Source organism: Stigmatopora nigra, chromosome 20, assembly GCF_051989575.1.
Source record: "Stigmatopora nigra isolate UIUO_SnigA chromosome 20, RoL_Snig_1.1, whole genome shotgun sequence".
Lineage (NCBI taxonomy): Eukaryota > Metazoa > Chordata > Actinopteri > Syngnathiformes > Syngnathidae > Stigmatopora > Stigmatopora nigra.
Window position 1 is genome coordinate 3,229,333 of NC_135527.1, and position 18,939 is coordinate 3,248,271.

An 18,939-nucleotide genomic window follows, 5' to 3' on the forward strand; every position below is an offset into this window, starting at 1 on the left:
CAACAGCAATGTGCTGGCATTGGCTCGGGTGCGACTGTGGGGCCAGTCGGCACGGAGATGCAGGGACGGACAGGTGAGGTCGAGCGGGGAGCGGCGAGTGGGAATTGAATGTCTTTCAAATAGAGGAAGGAAACGTTTAGGTCTCCCGGGCTGCATTGGAATCTGCCCCCATCTTCGGAGCCAACTTACCACCAGGTTGTGATTGGTTGAGAGCTCCGTCCCTCTCTTTACAAGAGTATCCTAGACATGCGGGTGTCCTGGTGCTTAATGCACATATGGACACCCTTATGCTTGAACATGGTGTTCATTAGTGTCAATCCACTACGAGCGCATAAATCCAACAATAGAACATCACTCGGGTTTCGATCAGGGGGGACGTTCTTCCCAATCACTCCCTCCAGGTCTCACATCATCATTGAAGTCCTCCAGCAGAACAAGGGAGTCTCCCTAAGGAGCACCCTCTAGCACCCCCTCCAAGGACTCCAAAAGGAGTAGGTCTTCTGAACTGCTTTTGTGCATATACACAAACAACAATTAGGTGCCGTCCCCCCACCCGAAGATTGAGGGATGTGACCCTTTTGTCCCGCGGGCAACTCCAGAGTGGAAGAGTGTCCAACCCAATTCGAGAGGATTGGTACCGGAACCCAAGCTGTGTATAGAGGTGAGCCAAACTGTGTCGAGCCGTAATTTCTCAACCTTACGCTCAGGATCTTTCCTAACCGCGTCCGGGCAAATGAAGATTTTGTCCAATAATGTTGCTCTTCATGAGAGATCCCCTGAGCCATTCTTTGTCTGATCCCTCATATCAGACAAGTTGGCCATGGGTAAGCCTACCAGGGCTACAAGGCCCTTGACAAGATCGCTCCAAGGATCACTGAGACTGATTAACCCCACCACCGTGAAACACAAACTTCACCACCACGATAAGGTAATGACTCGTCGTGGGGTATTATTAGCATGGTAACATGGTATATTGTTTTGTAAATCCTGGTGCCGAATGTCTTGTACCGAGTTTTTGATTGGAATGGACATTTTTAAATACATAATGGATGACTCTGTGAATAGCAGGACTAACTCATGACAGTCCCTGGCCGAGACCGAGGTTCTTGCGCTGGTGGTCCTTAGGAGCTCTGTCAGCAGGTGAGAAAACCCACGATTCCTCAGTATGTGTGCTTCGATTTGATGCTGCGAGTTGGAAGAAGCAGATTGGTGCAGCGGGAGGGTGCTGGGCCGATAACCCAGAGGTCAATGGATTGAAACCATTCTCTGCTACTGACAACAGTTCCTTTTTTGTAGAAGCAAACTACCCCACTTCCAAGTGTTACCATTGCTGTGAAAAAATGTTCTTGAAACTGATTAATTCTGCAAAAGTTGGCCAGGCCTAAAAATCATTGTGAAAAAGGAACAGAAAATAGTCAAATAGGAAAATTCCTTTTTATTTCATTCCATTTTTCTTTTTGTCATCTATTTCAAATATTAACAACAACAAGTGTTTAATTGCATTCTATTTTCATACACATATTTGAGAGCATGTTCTCACCAAAAAGAAAATCCAGTATTAGTTAAAAAAAAAAACAACTGAAAAAGACAGGTAGAAAAAGTGAAAACAATCGAAAATTACATCTATATATGAGAAAAATATTCTTATTGTTGGGTTTATTTTGTAATACTATTATATGTGTGTATTTAATCTTTTTTGAATTAAATCATTCTTCAAATTGTCCAAAGAGAACTCGGGGTCGTAACCAGTCACCAAGTCCTCATTCCAAGGACTAGTTTCTGGACCTTTACCCTAGAATGCAGACCTAGAGCACTTAAGAAGATGCTGATGCAGCAGGATCGGTATCTGCTCAACCTTTGTGATTACTCGCATATTGTCGTAAATTTTCAACATTCTCTATCTGAGCCAATTTTGGTCATGGAGGTGACAAGAATCAAACTTGACTGCAAAACCACTCATGGCTTACAAGGAAGCCAATTTCAAACTGACTGCCTCCTGAATTAGGCTTGATTTGTAAAGTCCAATGTGTTGCCTAAAGCCAGAGTCGAAACAGGTACCGTTACATGCTCAGTCTAACACTCACCCATCTGAGCTAATTTGGCTGATTTGTATGATTTGTACTCATGGTTTACTAGTACAATATTGAAACTGGAGCATTTACTGATATTAGTCTAGTTTAGAGAGTCCAATGGACTGTCGAAGATCACGGTCGATTAGGGGAATGCTCTCCATCATTTCTTATCTGAGCGAATTTAGACCATGTTGGTGACAAAAGTCAAACATGACTGCAAAACGACTCATGGCTTACAAGGAAACAGTCGGTGTAGGACACATTTGTCGAGTCCAATGAGCTGCCGAAACCCGGGCTTGAACCAGGGACATTTAGATCTTCAGTCTAACGCTCTCCCAACTGAGCTATTTCGGCTGATTGATAAGGTAAGCTACCAACTTGGATCGCAAAATGATTCATGGTGTGACATGCTAAAGTGATTAAGTTATTAATGATTGCATGTTGCGGATTACAGTAAACGTTGGATTGAGGACAACAACTAATCACTGTGATTATTTCTCCCTGTGTTTCAAGCAATATGAAAATGCAGGGTGCAATATTCGTAGGCACCATTGGGATTGCAGTTCAGATGACCAGTGTCGATGACCCGCTCTCTAAATTCTGAGCCAGCAAAATCCAAATATTACAAACCAGGAAGAAAGCAGTGAGGAGAGGTGTTGCTGTTAAGAACTGGAAGTTGGCAGTTGAGTACTCGTCATCTGAGGCCAAGCTGAGATCATCAGAGAGACAGTAAAGACATGTCAGAAATTCCTGGTTTCAGCGGAGGTGTAAAGTGATCAGTTTGACCAGATTGTCAGGCTACGCTCGCGTAGCTATTTCCTGGTCTCAACCTGTCCAATAAACTCACTTTTTCATTAATTGTTTAAAGAGCGTTTGGGAGGCATCACTAAGGGCTTTACAACGGAAAGCTTTGAAGCCGCGATGGGTGAACCGCGAAGTACCTAGGTCCCAATGTAATTTGATTAGTGTATCATCCAAACTGCATGCTTCTACTTGATCTGGATCAGTTTTGCATGATGTATCCCATATGGTCTAGCGGTCAGGATTCCTGGTCTTCACCCAGGTGGCCTGGGTCCAACTCCTGGTATGGGAAAGTTCAAACTACGTGGATGGTTTGAGAACTTTTGAACTCCTATAATTTCCAGAAACAAATCCCTTTGAAATAAATGTCTGGATTCAGAAATATTGGACCTCTGTACTTTCCATAAAAAATGCCAATTGGTCGCCATAAGCCTTTCACGGATCTTACAAAGTAGATGTTTGTTGCTAATGATGTGGTTATTTATTGAGTCTATCATCCATGCTTCTTGCTCCTAAATGATCTGGATCTCCTTCCCATGAGATATCCCATATGGTCTAGTGGTCAGGATTCCTTGTATTCACCCAGGTGGCTTGGATTCGACTCCCAGTATGGGAAACTTCTGACTAGACACATGTATTTAGATGTGTTGTGACAAGCAATTTTTTATGGTCTCAAGTTTTTTTTCTTTTTCAAATGAATGACAACAAAACACAACACATTTTGACAAAAAAAAAGCGATACATATGACCCTCTTGTTCTTAGAGATCTGGCGTCATTGACTGAACAACTCCCTCCTCTGGCTAGGGGAGGAAGTCCATGGCTCAAGAAATTCTTGGCCTTAATGAGTGGACAGAATTGTGCACTTGGTGACCTGAGACAGGCCATGTCAGCTTCCTGCACTCAACATCAGCTACGAATGATAGAAGAAGAGGCAGGAACTACTAGACATCCTCATGAAATTCCATTGACCCAGGTAATTAAAAATGCCTTCCCAAGACTTCATGATTTGGCCCCAACCGTGTTTCCACACACCGATGGAGCTGGAGGTCCGGTGCAGAATGAACAATGTGTTAAAAACTGGATAGAAAGCACCGGCCGCCATCCATCTGGTATATATGAGAGTGAAACCTTGTTCAGAACAGCTGTTTTTGAGGGTCTTCCGGAACCTGTGAAAAAGGAATTGAAGAAGGACCCAGACTTGTTGACAGGTGACAAACCTAGATTTAAATGTCACCTGACTCACCATTGGAGGATGTATGATGAAGAAAAGGTCAAAGAAAAAAACGAATCACAAAATTTGACCTCTGCCCTGTTAAAACTCCAACTTTCTAAATTACACCAAACAAAAAAAGACAGGGCAATCTGCCCAGACGTTCCAGGGTTATGACGAGGCCCTAGATGATGGTCAGTTCTATGGTGGATATGGTGGTCGTAGGCGAGGTTTCTCTGGTGGCCAGGGAAGAGGGTACTTGGGACAAGGCCAACAGGGCAACTGTTTTGTGTGTGGCGTTATTGGTCACTAGGCACGTGATTGCCCTAGCCAGCAGCAGCAACAGCAGCAACCATTCCCACAGCAACCACTGCCACAGCAGTATGGCCCACCACAGCAACAACGGCAGTATGGCCTACCACAGCAACAACGGCCTATGCGAGGTGGAGGACGAGGCACTAGACCATGGCAGCCCCAGCAAACAGCTCAGTCACCTGGACAATATTACCAGGACGAAGATGATGGGATCCTACATGCTCCGAATAGGGGTGCCCGAGAGGATCAAGAAGCAGTGGTACGGCAAACCCAATGCTTCACATGAAAGTCAACGGCGTACCAACATCAGGTTTGGTGGACACGGGGGTAACGCACTCATCTTTGAACATCCCGCTTGCCCCCAGTTGTCTCTCCTCTTCTGCCGTGACTTTGATCGGCTTCTCGGGTTCTCCTCAAGCTCTGCCTATTACCCGATCTCTCCGAACTGAAATCCCCCACATGAAACAGACTCTACACCACTCCTACATTCATTCACCCCAAACACCTGTGAACTTGATGGGAAGAGACTTGTTGATATCTATTGGAGCTACCATCCAATGTGGGCCGGATGGCCTCACAGTGACTTTACCAAATGGCTCAAAGATTCCGTGTTCGCAATCAGCACGAACACGTGGACAATGGTTGATGTGTCCTTTGCAACAAGAATCGGATGTAGCAAGTCTGTAGCAACAGTCTATTGGTCACGTCTTGAGCCTGAAACTCCGGTCACTGGGGGACTGTTGTCTGTTCATTACCTGTGGAAATCATTCATTGACTCAATCCGACCTCACCATTCGCCCATGGATGATTTTCATTGTACGTTATTTTATGACACAGATGATGACTTAATCTATCAAGACCGTTTTCAGAAGGTTCTTGGAACACCCTGGCAGTTGAAATCCACCAAAATCTTTGTGGGTCCGGAAGGTGTAGCGTCGTATGTTGATTTGGATGAATCACAAAAAGTGTGGTACAAAATATGAGATACAGCTGACCCACACATTTCTTTGGCTCTGTTTCCTGGTCATTAAGCTCGCCAACTTGGTCCAATGGTCAAGAAACTTCTTAAAGTAATTGACTGGCAGCCCGCTGACATCCCAGGACTGACTTATTCCAAAATGCATGACTCTTATCAGATTGACCCACAGACTCCAATAGTAAACTCCTCCATTTTGGAAGAACAGATCTTGACTTGAGAACATGGCAGGGAATTGACTGATCACCACCAGACAGAGGATTTTTTGAAAACTATTCCTAACCCATTGTGGTCATCAGGACCATTTGATGTGGGCCATTGTGTTAAAATCCCACCTGTAACGTTAGAAGTAGATGAAAGTGTCATCATCTTCAGGCCACAATATAGATGGACCTCAGATGCAGACAAAGGTATGGAAGACACTCTAAGTGGACGCAGGTGTGATAGAACTTTCGGATTCACAATGGGACACGGCACTGCAACCTGTACTTAAGGCAGACGGACAGAGTCTTAGACCTGTAAATGACGCAACACTGACTCCGATCTTACCAAGACCAGACCCCCATAGGATGTTCACTACGTTTAGTCCAGTATACCAATGGTTCACTTGTATTGATTTAGCTAACACTTTTTTTTCTGTGTACCTTTATATCCTTCAGCTAGACAGTACTTTGCTTTCACCTATAGCGGTGTCCATATGCAGTATCAGCGCCTGCCACAATTGTTTAAAAACTCACCTGGTAATTTTAATCAATGTCTGAAGAATCTGTTACAAGACCTGACTTTACCTAATGACACTGTTCTTTTACAGTATGTGGGTGACCTTTGTATTGCGGCAACTACTTCTGAAATCTGTCTTGAGGTCACTAGGGTGGTCCTTATCAAACTTCATGATCTAGGTTTCAAAGTGTCCAAAAAGAAGCTTCAGTTTTGTCGAAAAGAACGAACTTTTCTTGGTCGTATTGTGTCAGCGAGAGGACTGTCCATGTCACCTGAACATTGAAAAACCATTTTATCTCACTCCAGACCCCAAACTGTAAAAGACATGTTGGCATTTCTAGGCCTCTGTGGCTACAGTAGGACCTATATACCATGTTATGTGGACAAAACAAACACCCTTCGTGCTCTAGTCAAAGACAAAGATGTTCAGAACCTCAGAGCATGACTTGATTGGACAAACGGATGAAGCCTTTGTGTCTCTCGTCCAAGAACTGGCCTCGGCGGCTGCCCTGGCCATCCCTGATTTTGATAAACCCTTTTATCTTGATGATGTCTAACTCGGAAACCACAGTAAATGCTGTTTTGTTTCAGAAGGTTTCAGCAACGAGACGGGTATTGATGTATTGTAGCGTTACACTGGATAGTGTTGAACTCCGTCAAACAGATTGTACTCGTTATGCCGCAGGGCTCGCTAAAGTGCTTCTTAATACAGCACATACAGTGATGGGAAACCCCCTATACGTTCTGACTGATCATGGGGTATCGGCGTATGTGGCTTCGTCAGGATTTACCTTATCATCTCTTCAACAGTCTAGACTTTTACGTATCCTAACAGCTCCGAACATCAATTACGTTCACACAGGCATTAACATGGCAGAAAACATCCATCTAGGCCCCCACGAATGTGGTATGCGAGTTAATCACCAAAGGTTCGTGCTGACCTTGCTACCAAACCGCTTACATCCGGTCGCATTATGTTTACAGACGGTTGTTGTTGGAGAGACCATTCGGGATGTCTCCAAGCGGGGGCTGCCGTAGTGGAAAGCAGGGGAAATGACTTTGTGCATTGTGCATCCTCTGTCTTGACTACTAATCAGTCTGCCCAAGCGGCTGAGGCGTTAGCACTCTGTTTGGCTTTGGAGACCGCAGCAGGTCATCCGGTTACTGTTTATAGTGATTCGGTGTATGCAGTTTCAGCTGCTATCATTAACCTTCATGAATGGGCACGCAATGATTACATTAAAGCCAAAGGTCAACCCATTGCACACAAAGACATCATGTTACGCTTGCGTGAAGCCATGTTCCTTCTGTCACAGGTGGCGATTATTAATATTCCTGGCCACTCAAAGTCCTCATCTTTTACAGCTACAGGTAATCATGCGGCTGACTAGTTAGCCAAGTCAGTAGCTGGATACGTAGTCGATAATGCTTCTAATCTGGTTCTATTGGCCACTGCCCATCACTCTGAGACTGTGCATGAGAGTTTGTCTGTGGATGTGGTTCTGGAGGCTCAGCAGTCGGCCTCTCCAGAGGAACGGACTATGTGGGCGCATGGGGGTGCTGTAAAACGAGGGGATGGTGTATGGGTGGGTCCCATGGGATGCCCTGTACTCCCCATGGGGCCATTATCGGTGTCTGTCTTGACGGAGGCCCGCTCACCCGCTCCCGTGGGCCCCCAGGCAATGATGACTAAATTGACTAATCGGTGGCACCCATACTTGTCTTCTCTTGTGTGGCGGCACGTCAACGACTGTAAGACATGTATGTTTTTCAACGCCAAACCAACCCTTAAGCCAAGACATGGTGAATTTCATCCATTGGTCAGGGGCTGAGATCACCATCAACTTCACAGACATGATATAACAATTAAATGGGAAAAGATACCTTCTGATCATTGTAGACTCATTCTCTCATTGGCCGGAAGCATACCCGTGTGCTAGGGAGGACTCGGAAGTCTTTAAGTCTTTGGTGACTGATTATATCCCTACACATGGTTTTCCTGGACTCATTCGATCAGATAATGGTACTCATTTTAACAATAAGGCCCTACAGACGGTCGAGAGCATCTTAGGCCCTAAACATCGATTTGGTTGTGTTTATTGTCGGGTTTAAAACCATATACATTCAATAATTTCGGATCAGAGGAAACACACGGAGAGTCGGCTTGATGACATTCACTAGACTTCAGCTGAAGGAGGGGTCAGAGTAGCCAGCGCTGGGAGATGTGTTCATCCCCTAGCCTGACCAGTTCGAATCCCTAACTACCCAACAAAGGGTCATGTGACCTAGTTACAATCTTTAGGCGGGAAGAGGTGAACAAAGAAATGGGCGTCTTGGTATATGACGCACCCCTAACTCATAAGTGTCATGATGGAATTTTCCACTAGGCTATCCAAATTCTATCCTCGTGACTATACTGAATAGAAAGTATAAAGAATACATTCTATACTCCACATTTATCACCAACAAAGCCAAGGTAAAGTTGAACGAATGAAAGAGAAATTGTCAAAAATAATGTACGGCAGCAAAATGTCTTGGCTCCAAGATCTCCCATTGGCTTTGCTCTCTATTCGTCAAACCATCAACAACATTTGGGTCTCATTAAAATTTAATTATGATTAACGCAACGCTTGAGGCACCATCAGTGGCACAGTGGTGTGCAAACGCGACACTCCTATTAGTGTTTGGGACTCAGCTCTCTCACCAATAGTTTCACATTTTATCTTCCAGGTTAGTGAAGGGCCATAAGCACTAGGAACAAAATAAATAAGTACAGTGCATGAGTTATTGGCAGTGGTGGGATTTGAACCCACGCCTCCTGAGAGACTGGAGCCTAAATCCAGCGCCTTAGACCGCTCGGCCACACTACCTTCCATGTCATCCAATGGGGAATTGGGGATCAGTAAATTGTAAATGAACCTTAGACACCCTTATATTTAAATATTGAAATATGTTTTTTGTTACTTGCAATGAGACCAAACCCAATGTATCATTTAAGGCAAATGTCCTTAAAATTATCTAACTTTTTCTCAAAATGTAGCTTTTCGTTTAGTGTCACGGCTAGCTAGATTCGAATTGGACTTCGAGCAGCTCTCTTCACGCTGTGGTATTAAGAGACCAAATTTAACATTATCGCCCCTTCTGTATAAAATCTGAATTGAGAACCTGGCAATTTGAGGTACTGAGACAGTAGAGGGTGATACTGCTACAGCACGTTGGCTGCCAACAACCGTAAAACCTATTGTGGAAGAAGAAGAAGGAGGGGGAGTAGGAGGAGGAGGAGGAGGAGCGGGAGGAGGGGGAGGAAGGGAGGAGGAGGAGGAGGAGGAGGAGAGGAGGAGGAGGAGGAGGAGGAGGAGGAGGAGGAGGAGGAGGAGAAGGAGGAGAACGAGAAGGAGAACGAGGAGAAGGAGAAGGAGAACGAGGAGAAGAAGAAGAAGAAGAAGAAGAAGAAGAAGAAGAAGAAGAAGAAGAAGAAGAAGAAGAAGAAGAAGAAGAAGAAGAAGAAGAAGACGGCATTTGTGTGTCTAAAATACAGCAATAGCACTAGTTATTGACATTGCGGCAAAAAACAGGACACGCTTAATAGTTGTGAAAATACAGTACATGTCCTGATGCATATGAACTTTTTGTCTTTGCAGGTTTCAGGGAAAATGATGGACAAACGTTTTTTGGCTTTAAAGAGCTACCCCAAATCAAAGAAGAGGAGTCAGAGTTCCCTCAACAACAAATGAGAGAAGAGCAACTTCCAATCCAAAAGGAGGAACATGATGTCACCTGGTCACCTGGTGAGGCCGTGAAGTGGGATGATCTGGGTGTGGCTAGCGTAGGGGTGGAGCCTGAAAAGGCCTCAACTTGGCCTCAAATTATAGAGAAGGAGCCAGAGTTCCCTGAACAGTGCAAAAGAGAAGAGCAACCTCCAATCAATAATGAGGACTGTTTCAAATGGTCAACTAGTGAGCCTTTCAAGAGTGAAGATGATCTGGGTGTGACCAACAGAGGGGCGGAGCTTCTGAGTGGCAGCTCAATAGAAGGATGGCGAGCAGAAAATTTAATTGCTCCTTTATCAGATGACAACAACTTGCTTTTTGAACATGGTGACGTCGAAGATATCAAGAAAAATCCCAGGGGCGACAAACTTTGCAAATGCTTTCAGTGTGGAAAAACTTTTGGGAAAAAGTCTCATTTGAAAAGACATATGAGGATCTACACTGGGGAGAAATCCTTATCATGTACAGTTTGTGGTAAAATATTTACACACAAGGGAAGATTTAAAATACACACAAGAACCCACACTGGTGAAAAACCATTTTCGTGTTCAGTTTGTGGTAAAAGATGTAAGGAGAATGGTCGCTTAAAAATACACACAAGAACCCACACTGGCGAAAAACCAATTGCATGCTCAGTTTGTGGTAAAAAATTTACTGAGAAGGGAAATTTAAACAGACACACAAGAACCCACACTGGTGAAAAAACATTTTTGTATCCAAATTGCGGTAGTGCCTTTTCTCACAAGCAAGATTTACAAGCACACACAAGAACCCACACTGGTGAAAAACCATTTTCTTGTTCAGTTTGCGGTCAAGTGTTCACACAAAAAAGCTTAAAATCTCTTGCAAGTAACCACACTGGTGAAAAACCGTTTTCTTGCTCAGTTTGTGGTCAAGCATTCGCACAGAAGGGACACTTAAATAGTCATGCTAAAATACACACTGGTGTAAAAACACTTTCCTGCTCAGTTTGTGGTCATGCATTCACACAGAAGGGACACTTAAATAGTCATGTGAGAACACACTGGTGAAAAACCATTTTCTTGTTCAGTTTGTGGTCAAAGATTCACACAAATGACGAGCTTAAAAGCCCATATAAGCACCCACACTGATGAAAAAACATTTTCATGCTCAGTTTGTGGTAAAACATTTAATGAAAAGGGAAATTTAAAAAAAACACAAGAAACCTCACTGGTGAAAAAACATTTTCTTGTTCAGTTTGCGGACAAGTGTTCACAAACAAAAAGAGCTTAAAATCACATGCAAGAACCCACACTGGTGAAAAACCATTTTCGTGCTCAATTTGTGGTCATGCCTTTTCTCAACAGCAATCCTTAAAAAGCCACACAAGAACACACACAGGTGAAAAGCCATTTTTGTGTTCAGTTTGTGGTCGACGATTCACACACAAGGAAAGCTTAAAAACCTATTTAAGAACCCACACTGGTGAAAAAACATTTTCTTGTTCAGTTTGCGGTCAAGCGTTCATACACAAAACAAGCTTAGACTCCCACGCAAGAACCCTCACAGGTGAGAAACCATTTTCGTGTTCAATTTGTGGTCAAACATTCGCACACAAGAAAAGCTTAAAAAACATAGGAACCCACACTGTTGAAAAGCCTTTTCTCTAAAGTACCACTTAGAAGGTCACACAAGAACCCACACTGGCGAAAAACCATCTTCCTGCTCAGGATGTGGTCGAACATTTTCCCAAAGGAGAAGCTTAAAAGAATACTTATTAACCCAGACTGTAGAACAATGTTTTCCTGCTACGTCCGTGGCCACAGACTCACTATAACAGCCCAATTAAAAAGCTGCACAATTCAAAAACATTTTCCAGGCACAGTTAATGTTCCAACATATTCACATAAGGGAACCTAAAAAGAAGACTTAACAAACCACACAGGAGAAAAGCCCATTTATCTCATATTGTGGCAGGAATATCTTAAAAACACAATTACGCACATCGGTCATAGACCCTTTTCCTGTTCAGCTTCTTGCCAGAGATTTAGTCGAAATGATAGACTTAAAATACGCAAATGTGGTATGATAAACAGTGGCCAATCACGGCTTGGCTTGCTTTATCAATGTCCATATGAAAGATCATTGTAATCGAAGTATTATTGTAATTTGCATTCTGAAAATCCTGTGTTTTAATTCAAATACAGTAATACATTACAGCGGGATCGAGCTAGTATGTCAATTTACTCATATGTCAAGTCAATTCTTCCCATAGAAATTAACAAAATACAAATTGATCTGTTTCCATCCGAGAAAAAAAACAAAACAGAATGTTACAATGGAAAAACATCTTAATTGTTCTAATTTTCCACCAATCAGGAACAATTTGGTGTGCTCATATCTCAAATATCTCATATCTCAAGTCAAAAATTTGCTCAGAATTTTTCTGATACCTCAAATTTTATCATATGTTGGTACATTTGTGTGTCATGGTATTACTGTACAAGCAAATTGAGTGTTGTTGAAGATTTTATTTACCTCACAATTCTATCCGATATAGTAGAGCCTAAATTAGGAAATTAGAAAGTAAATAATCAATAATGTGATGTCTTCACAGTTAAAGACATGCCTAAGAAATTTGAAAAATTGTAGTTTTTGTCTATTAAATTTGCTAGCAAATCCAATAAAAAATTGAGTGTTATTCAAACATACATTTTAATGAAAATTATTTATATATTGAATCTAGGATCTAAGAAACATTAGTAGAAATATGGTGTGTGTGAAAGACTATTAATTTGCTCAAAATAAATAAGTGGTACAATGTACTTTTGTCATACCTTAAGATATCAATCATGTTTTTAAACCGATTTAACGTGTAATATTTTTGGTAGTTCCAATACAGCTCTCTTTTTGGTGAAACATACTTTTTGGGTCTTATTGATGACAAAATCAGCTTTCCAAATTCAAAGGTGACAAAAAAATAGAAACGTTATTTGCTAAGATTTTAAACTAAGAGTAAAAGGAATACATTATTTGAACAATTTGACAAATTCATAAAAAATAAAAGATAGTTTTCTTTCTACAGTGTGATAATACTGTAACTTCAACATTCCAAATTCAAAGTAAACCTTGAAAGTGGGGTAGTTTTCTTCTGCAAAAAAAAACCATAATGTTAGTAGCGGTTTTGATCCCAGCATGTTTCCCTAGCACTACTCTGCTTCTTCTCAATCCAGGTTTCACAAGCTGACTCTCAAAACTAATCAATCAAACCAATCGCACAGATATCAAAGGGAGACAAAGTTGGAAGCGTTCACGTGGTGTCGCCTGAGAGGGGCTCGCTTGGCGCAGCCTGTGAATCCAACAAAATACCACCCAGACCTGCCAACCAGGAACGTGGCACGCTACGTTTTCATCCAGCCGAGATATTCGACTGCCCCCTCCTCCGACTACCCCCCGGATGAACTAATCCGCGTTCCAGTGGCAGCGCTAGCGCGGTTGAGGGTAACCCCTAGGCGCCTGGGTGGCTCAACAAAAACAACATAAATCAAAGGTGCCAACCTCCGCCGACCCCATTTCAGGAGTAGACATGCCCCGATTCCAGAGTGTTTCTAAAGTGAATGCGATTCAGGCAAAATTGTTATAAAATGGAGAAAAAAATAAGCATCGGAAATATAAATCAAACATATTTGTACATTAATTGAAATACTGCATTTTTGCAATCTATTGAAAAAGTACAGCAAAATGAAAATACATTTATGTTTGTGTTTGGGTTCTTCTACATGTGTTCTATCGTCAGTAATTCCATGCTGAAGTCGCACTTGGATGTTGTGCAAAGCACAAATGTCGGTCTTTTTGGCGATAGCTTCAACATGAGATATTTTTTCAAATACGAACCAATAAACTTCTGTGACATTCTGGGTTTCGTATTCGTACCCAAAATGCCGTTTATTTAGCACTTAACCCAAGCAGGCATATGGCTACGACTTACCAGTGCTGTGTACAAGTACTTTATTTGGAACAACCCTGGAAATGATAGTATTTGTGTTTAAAACAAAAACGGGTGGTTTAGTCAGCCTTAATAATACTTACTTCCCTTATGAAAAAAAACAAAAACGAGACTGTTAAAGCGATAGTTTTTTTTCTATGCAATCGATTCCAAATCGATTGCTACGCCGAACTCGCAAAAGACGAATCATTCGTCGGAACTTGTGAACTTGTAATGATTCACATAGCACTCGTGTTACCGAATTCTTCTGGTTTATTGTACAGTTGAATAAAAATGACAGAAGCCATAACGATGGTGTGAATTTTGAGAACAATTTTGAGGCATGTAAATTGGAAATATGCTACTATTCCAAAATGGTTGCTTGAAAAAAATTAAAACTTCAGGATTTATCGAGTTTAAGCAGGTGCTCCGGAGTTTGTGATGCATTTCCGGAGAAATTCATGGAATTTCAGAGTAGTTGGCTGCCCTGAGATATAGTGAGACTCGTGGATTTTCCAACCTTCTGCTGGAGCCTTTCAGGATCGCCTGTTGAAGAACCTCGGTCTCGGCTGGGTACCGTCATAGCACGGTTAGTGCTGCTATTCACAGTCATCCATTTTGCATTTAAAACTTCCATTTTCAAAAAAACGACGTACGAGACATTCGGTGCCGGGATTAACAAAAAAGATACCATGTTGAATTTAAACTTGCACTTTCGCTAATAGTTTACATTACATATTAGCCTTTGTGGAGCAGGCTGACCAAAATTGTGCTTTTTTCGCCCTTTTCCATTTTTGGGGGGTACGTATTTCTAGTTTTTTTTCTAGCCGCGAAAAACTACTGCATCTAAAAATGTATGGATATCATGTATCCCACTAAGATGGGGAAAGTTTTCATTTTTGTTGCAATATCTTATGAGAGTAGTTTTTTTTTACATTCTGGGAGAACGGGGTTGGTTGCCACAAGGGTTGGAATTGCCTACATATTTATGAAATAGATGAGCGGGGTGTTATGGATTCACTTGTTCATCCTCTGTATTGCCTATCCTCAAGGGGGTTAAGGGTTTGCTGGGTCTATCCCAGGTAGTTATTAACAGCAGCAAACCTGGGTAATTTTGCACCCTGCAATGAAAATTCACATTTCAAATAGAGTCATGGAAAAAATAACATTTCCCAACAGTTTCTTTAACCCTGGAAAAACTTGTTTCTTTTATAATGTAGACAATGGACAAAACATACCCTAATAGGTAAGCCATCATTATTTTTGGTTTACATTTTTGCAATATTGATACAAGGATGCGCAACACGGAAGTTGAATGAATTAATTTATTGAAAGTTTCATCTTCCCTCAGCACTAATGCTTGGCTCAATGGAATCAGAAGATATCTTGCTAGAAGAAGACAAGTAACAGAGATGTATTCTGATAAAGGAACAGATTTCCAATCAGCTGACAAGGACATAAATCAATGAATGAAACACAAACAGGATTGAAAAATACTTGCAACAAAATGAATTACTTGAGCTCTTACAGTATAAATTAACCAATAGTGAATATGCAGTTCAGGGTGGTTTTGTGGTAGGTCTGACCTAAAATAGCTCCAATGGGAAAGCATTGGACCTAATATCTAAATTGCCTGGTTTAATCTTGGGCTTCAGCACTCCCTAGGACTGTATCTAATCATGTTAATTTTTATTGACCTACTGAAGCGGATAAATCTTTGGGGAGAGAGCATTTGGCTGAAGATCTAAAAGTCCCTTGTTCAACCTTAGGCTTTGGCAGCCTGTTGGACTATATCAAACCAACCAAAATCAGCTACAATTCAATTTGTGATCAATTGACTTGTAATCAGTGTGTAAATATGCAGTCTAGGTTGATTTTTGTTCACCTACGTGAGTCAAAGTAAGCCAAGTCCGGTTCTCGAGAGACCTTATCCGGTCTATTTTTCATAACTCCCTCCACCAACAGACCTGCATCAAATAATCAGTATATTAGGCTTCTGGATATCTTCCTGATGAGATGATAATTTGATCCGGGTGTGTTTGTGGAGGAGATTTGGTAAACAGACTGGATAGGGGCTCTTGAAGACTGGACTTTGCCACCCCCGATCTACAGGTCCCAGAATAAACCCCAATCTTTGGCAGTTCATTGGACTTTGTAAACTCAACCAAAACCATTTAGACTGGAGATCTAAAGTTCCCTGCTTCAACCCCGGGTTTCGGCAGCATATTGGATTTTGCAAACCCACCCTAAAACAGCTGGCAGTCAGTTTAAAAAACGTTTCCTTGCAAGCCATGAGTGGTTTTTCAGTCAAGTTTGACTCTTGTCATCTACATGACCCGAATTGGCTCGGATAGGGAATGTTGGAGAGCGTTCCCTAAATCAACCTTGGGCTTCGTCAGTCATTTTGACTCTCTAAACCAGACCAATATCATTTAATGCTCCAATTGGAATATTATACTAGTAGGCCATGAGTCAATTTACAGTTCAAGTTGTTTTTGGTTTTTATCAATCAGCCGAAGTAGCTCAGTTGGGGGAGCATTAGACTGAAGATCTAAAGGTCCCTGGTTTAACCCCTGGTTTCGGCAGTACTTTGGACTTTGCGAGCTCAGCCTAATTCCGCTGGCAGTCAGTTTGAAAACTGTTTCTTTGTAAGCCATGAGTCGTTTTGCAGTCAAGTTGGGTCCGGAACCGCTCGCATCCTATGTGAGAATCATACCACTAGACCAAGGAGCCTGGGGTTCCCATACAGGGACACTTTTTTTCTCAGGTTACTTTGTGACATATCAACTCCCATAAGAGATCACAATTCGAAAAAAAGCAAGGGCTCGTCCGGGAGTTGGACCCGGGACCTCTCGCACCCTAAGCGAGAATCATACCACTAGACCAACGAGCCAGATGTGCTCTTGGAATGACACTTTTTTCTCAGATGGCTTATGTCCGATATCACTCCACCATAGCTCACAAAACAACTTATCAAGGTCTCATGCAGGAGTTGGACCCAGGACCTAAGGAATCCTGGGCAAGAATCACACCACTAGACCAACGTGGTATGGGTGTATAAACAGTGACACTTTTCTTCTCAGGTGACTAATGTCCCATATCACTCCACTGGAGATCACAATTCATCAAAGCAAGGGCTCATGCGGGGATTTGGACCCAGGACCTATTGCACCCTAAATGTGAATTATACCCTCAGACCAACGAGCCAGATGTAGAAACACTTTTTTCCCACCATAGATCACCAAACAACACAGCAATGACTCATCCAAGGGTTGGCTTCAGGTCCTATGGCACCCTAAGCAAGAATCATACCACAAGACCAACAGGCCATGAGTTAATTGATGAACCTCACACATCCCCATTGCGGCTCCTGGTAGCTCCACCCCCTTTTGCTGCCTTATCAGCAATATTCATTCCAGAAGGAACCAGGTAATTAAAGCATTAGATTCGCGTGCCACACATCTACAAATAGAAATTTGTTTTGGAAGGTAAAGTGCCGCCGTTCATCGCCCCAGTCAGTCAGCATGAGCGACTGCCATTGGAGTGGCTGTGATTAACTATCTGTTTGCCAATAATGCAATAACGGAAAAGTTGTGACACATTAAAACACACCCACTCTAGTATTGTAACGGTTTGTAAAAAAAAACGACCCATGGCTTTGCAAAGGTTGAACAAGGTACTGTTGGATCAACACTCCAACACTTTCCCAACTGAGTTACTTCAGACAACTGATAGCCACAACAAACTTGGACTAGAAATTGACTATTGGCTTACTAGTACAATATTCCAATTGGAGCATTAACTGATATAGGTCTGGTTTATAGTGTCTAATGGACTGACGAAGCCCAAGGCCGATTCAGGGAACGCTCTCCAACATTCCCTATCCTAGCCAATTCGGGTCATGTTGGTGACAAGATTCAAACTTGACTGCAAAATGACTCATGACTTACAAGGAACAGCTTTCAAACTGACTTCCAGCTGATTTAGGGTGGATTTGCAAAGTCCAATGTGCTGCTAAAACCCAGGGTCATTGTCATGGGGACTTTACACTGATTAACCAGACTTTGCCCAAAGTTTGGTCATTGCCATTGAAACTTGCCACTGATTAATCAGACTTTCCCCAAAGTTTGGTCGTTACCATGGAAACTTGCCATTGATTAATCCGACTTTGCCCAGAGTTTGGTCGTTGTCTTAGAAACCATACTATGCCTTCTATATAAAGATGAACCCACTGTTCATTCGTGGGAGAACTGCAAGAACATTGCGCTGAACAGGACTTCACTGTTTAACCTCTCTCCCCCCTTTCCACTTTGATAATAAACCTATTTCCTATTAAATTGATCTCACTACTTCTTAATCTTCTCCTCAAGTTGTATTTTCAGATCTATCATACTTGGTTGCCGAAAACCTGAGACCCAACAGCCAACAATTGCCGGAGCGACGACGGGGCACGACGACAGCATCCTCCATTGAAAGGGTGAACCAGGCGGACGTTCCCTCGCCACTCCTGTCATCTGGTGACGGGTCCCCGAACTAGGGCAGGTTCGGAACAAGAAAGATTGTGAGTTCACCCTTTGATTTCTGTCAATGTGAAGTGTAATGATTTGAATGAGTATTATCACTGCGGTAGTATTAAAAGTTTGCAGTCTGGGACCAACTTACGGTGAACATAATAGTTTTTGGTCTGGGACCAACGTGCGTAGAACATAATAATTTGTGGTTCGGGACCAACGTACGTAGAGCATTATAATTTTTGGACAGGGACCAACGTAAGTAAAACAAGAATAAGTCAGGGACTTATAGTCTTGGTCTGTTAATAGAGTCAGGGACTCTCCTAAGACAAACTCAGGGACTTTTGGTCTTGGTATAATCAGAGATATTGGGTGAATCACGAAGTATTGAAATCAATTTCAGGTAATTTAGAAAAGAATTGTTGTTTAAACTATTAAGTAAATGATTAATATAGGTCAGAAAGCAACAAAAGAGGTGGGTTAATTGTCAGACTGCAAAATGAAAATCGGGGAGTTACCGCAGTGTTTCCCAACCACTGTGCCGCGGCACACTGGTGTGCCGTGAGCAATGGTCAGGTGTGCCGTGGGAAATTGCAAGAAGTCATACAATGTGATAT

At 42.3% G+C, this 18,939-nt stretch overlaps 4 non-coding genes across 4 annotated transcripts; 1 reads left to right on the forward strand and 3 right to left on the reverse strand.

The window, feature by feature from the left end:
- Positions 1-2,353: 2,353 nt before the first annotated feature.
- trnaf-gaa (transfer RNA phenylalanine (anticodon GAA)) lies at positions 2,354-2,426 on the reverse strand. The gene has a single exon. It is a non-coding gene; the product is annotated as a tRNA-Phe (tRNA).
- Positions 2,427-8,883: 6,457 nt separating this feature from the next.
- trnal-uag (transfer RNA leucine (anticodon UAG)) lies at positions 8,884-8,965 on the reverse strand. The gene has a single exon. It is a non-coding gene; the product is annotated as a tRNA-Leu (tRNA).
- A 7,358-nt stretch (positions 8,966-16,323) lies between these two features.
- On the forward strand, positions 16,324-16,396 carry trnaf-gaa (transfer RNA phenylalanine (anticodon GAA)). The gene has a single exon. It is a non-coding gene; the product is annotated as a tRNA-Phe (tRNA).
- Positions 16,397-16,632: 236 nt separating this feature from the next.
- Positions 16,633-16,704, reverse strand: trnap-agg (transfer RNA proline (anticodon AGG)). The gene has a single exon. It is a non-coding gene; the product is annotated as a tRNA-Pro (tRNA).
- Positions 16,705-18,939: the final 2,235 nt, after the last annotated feature.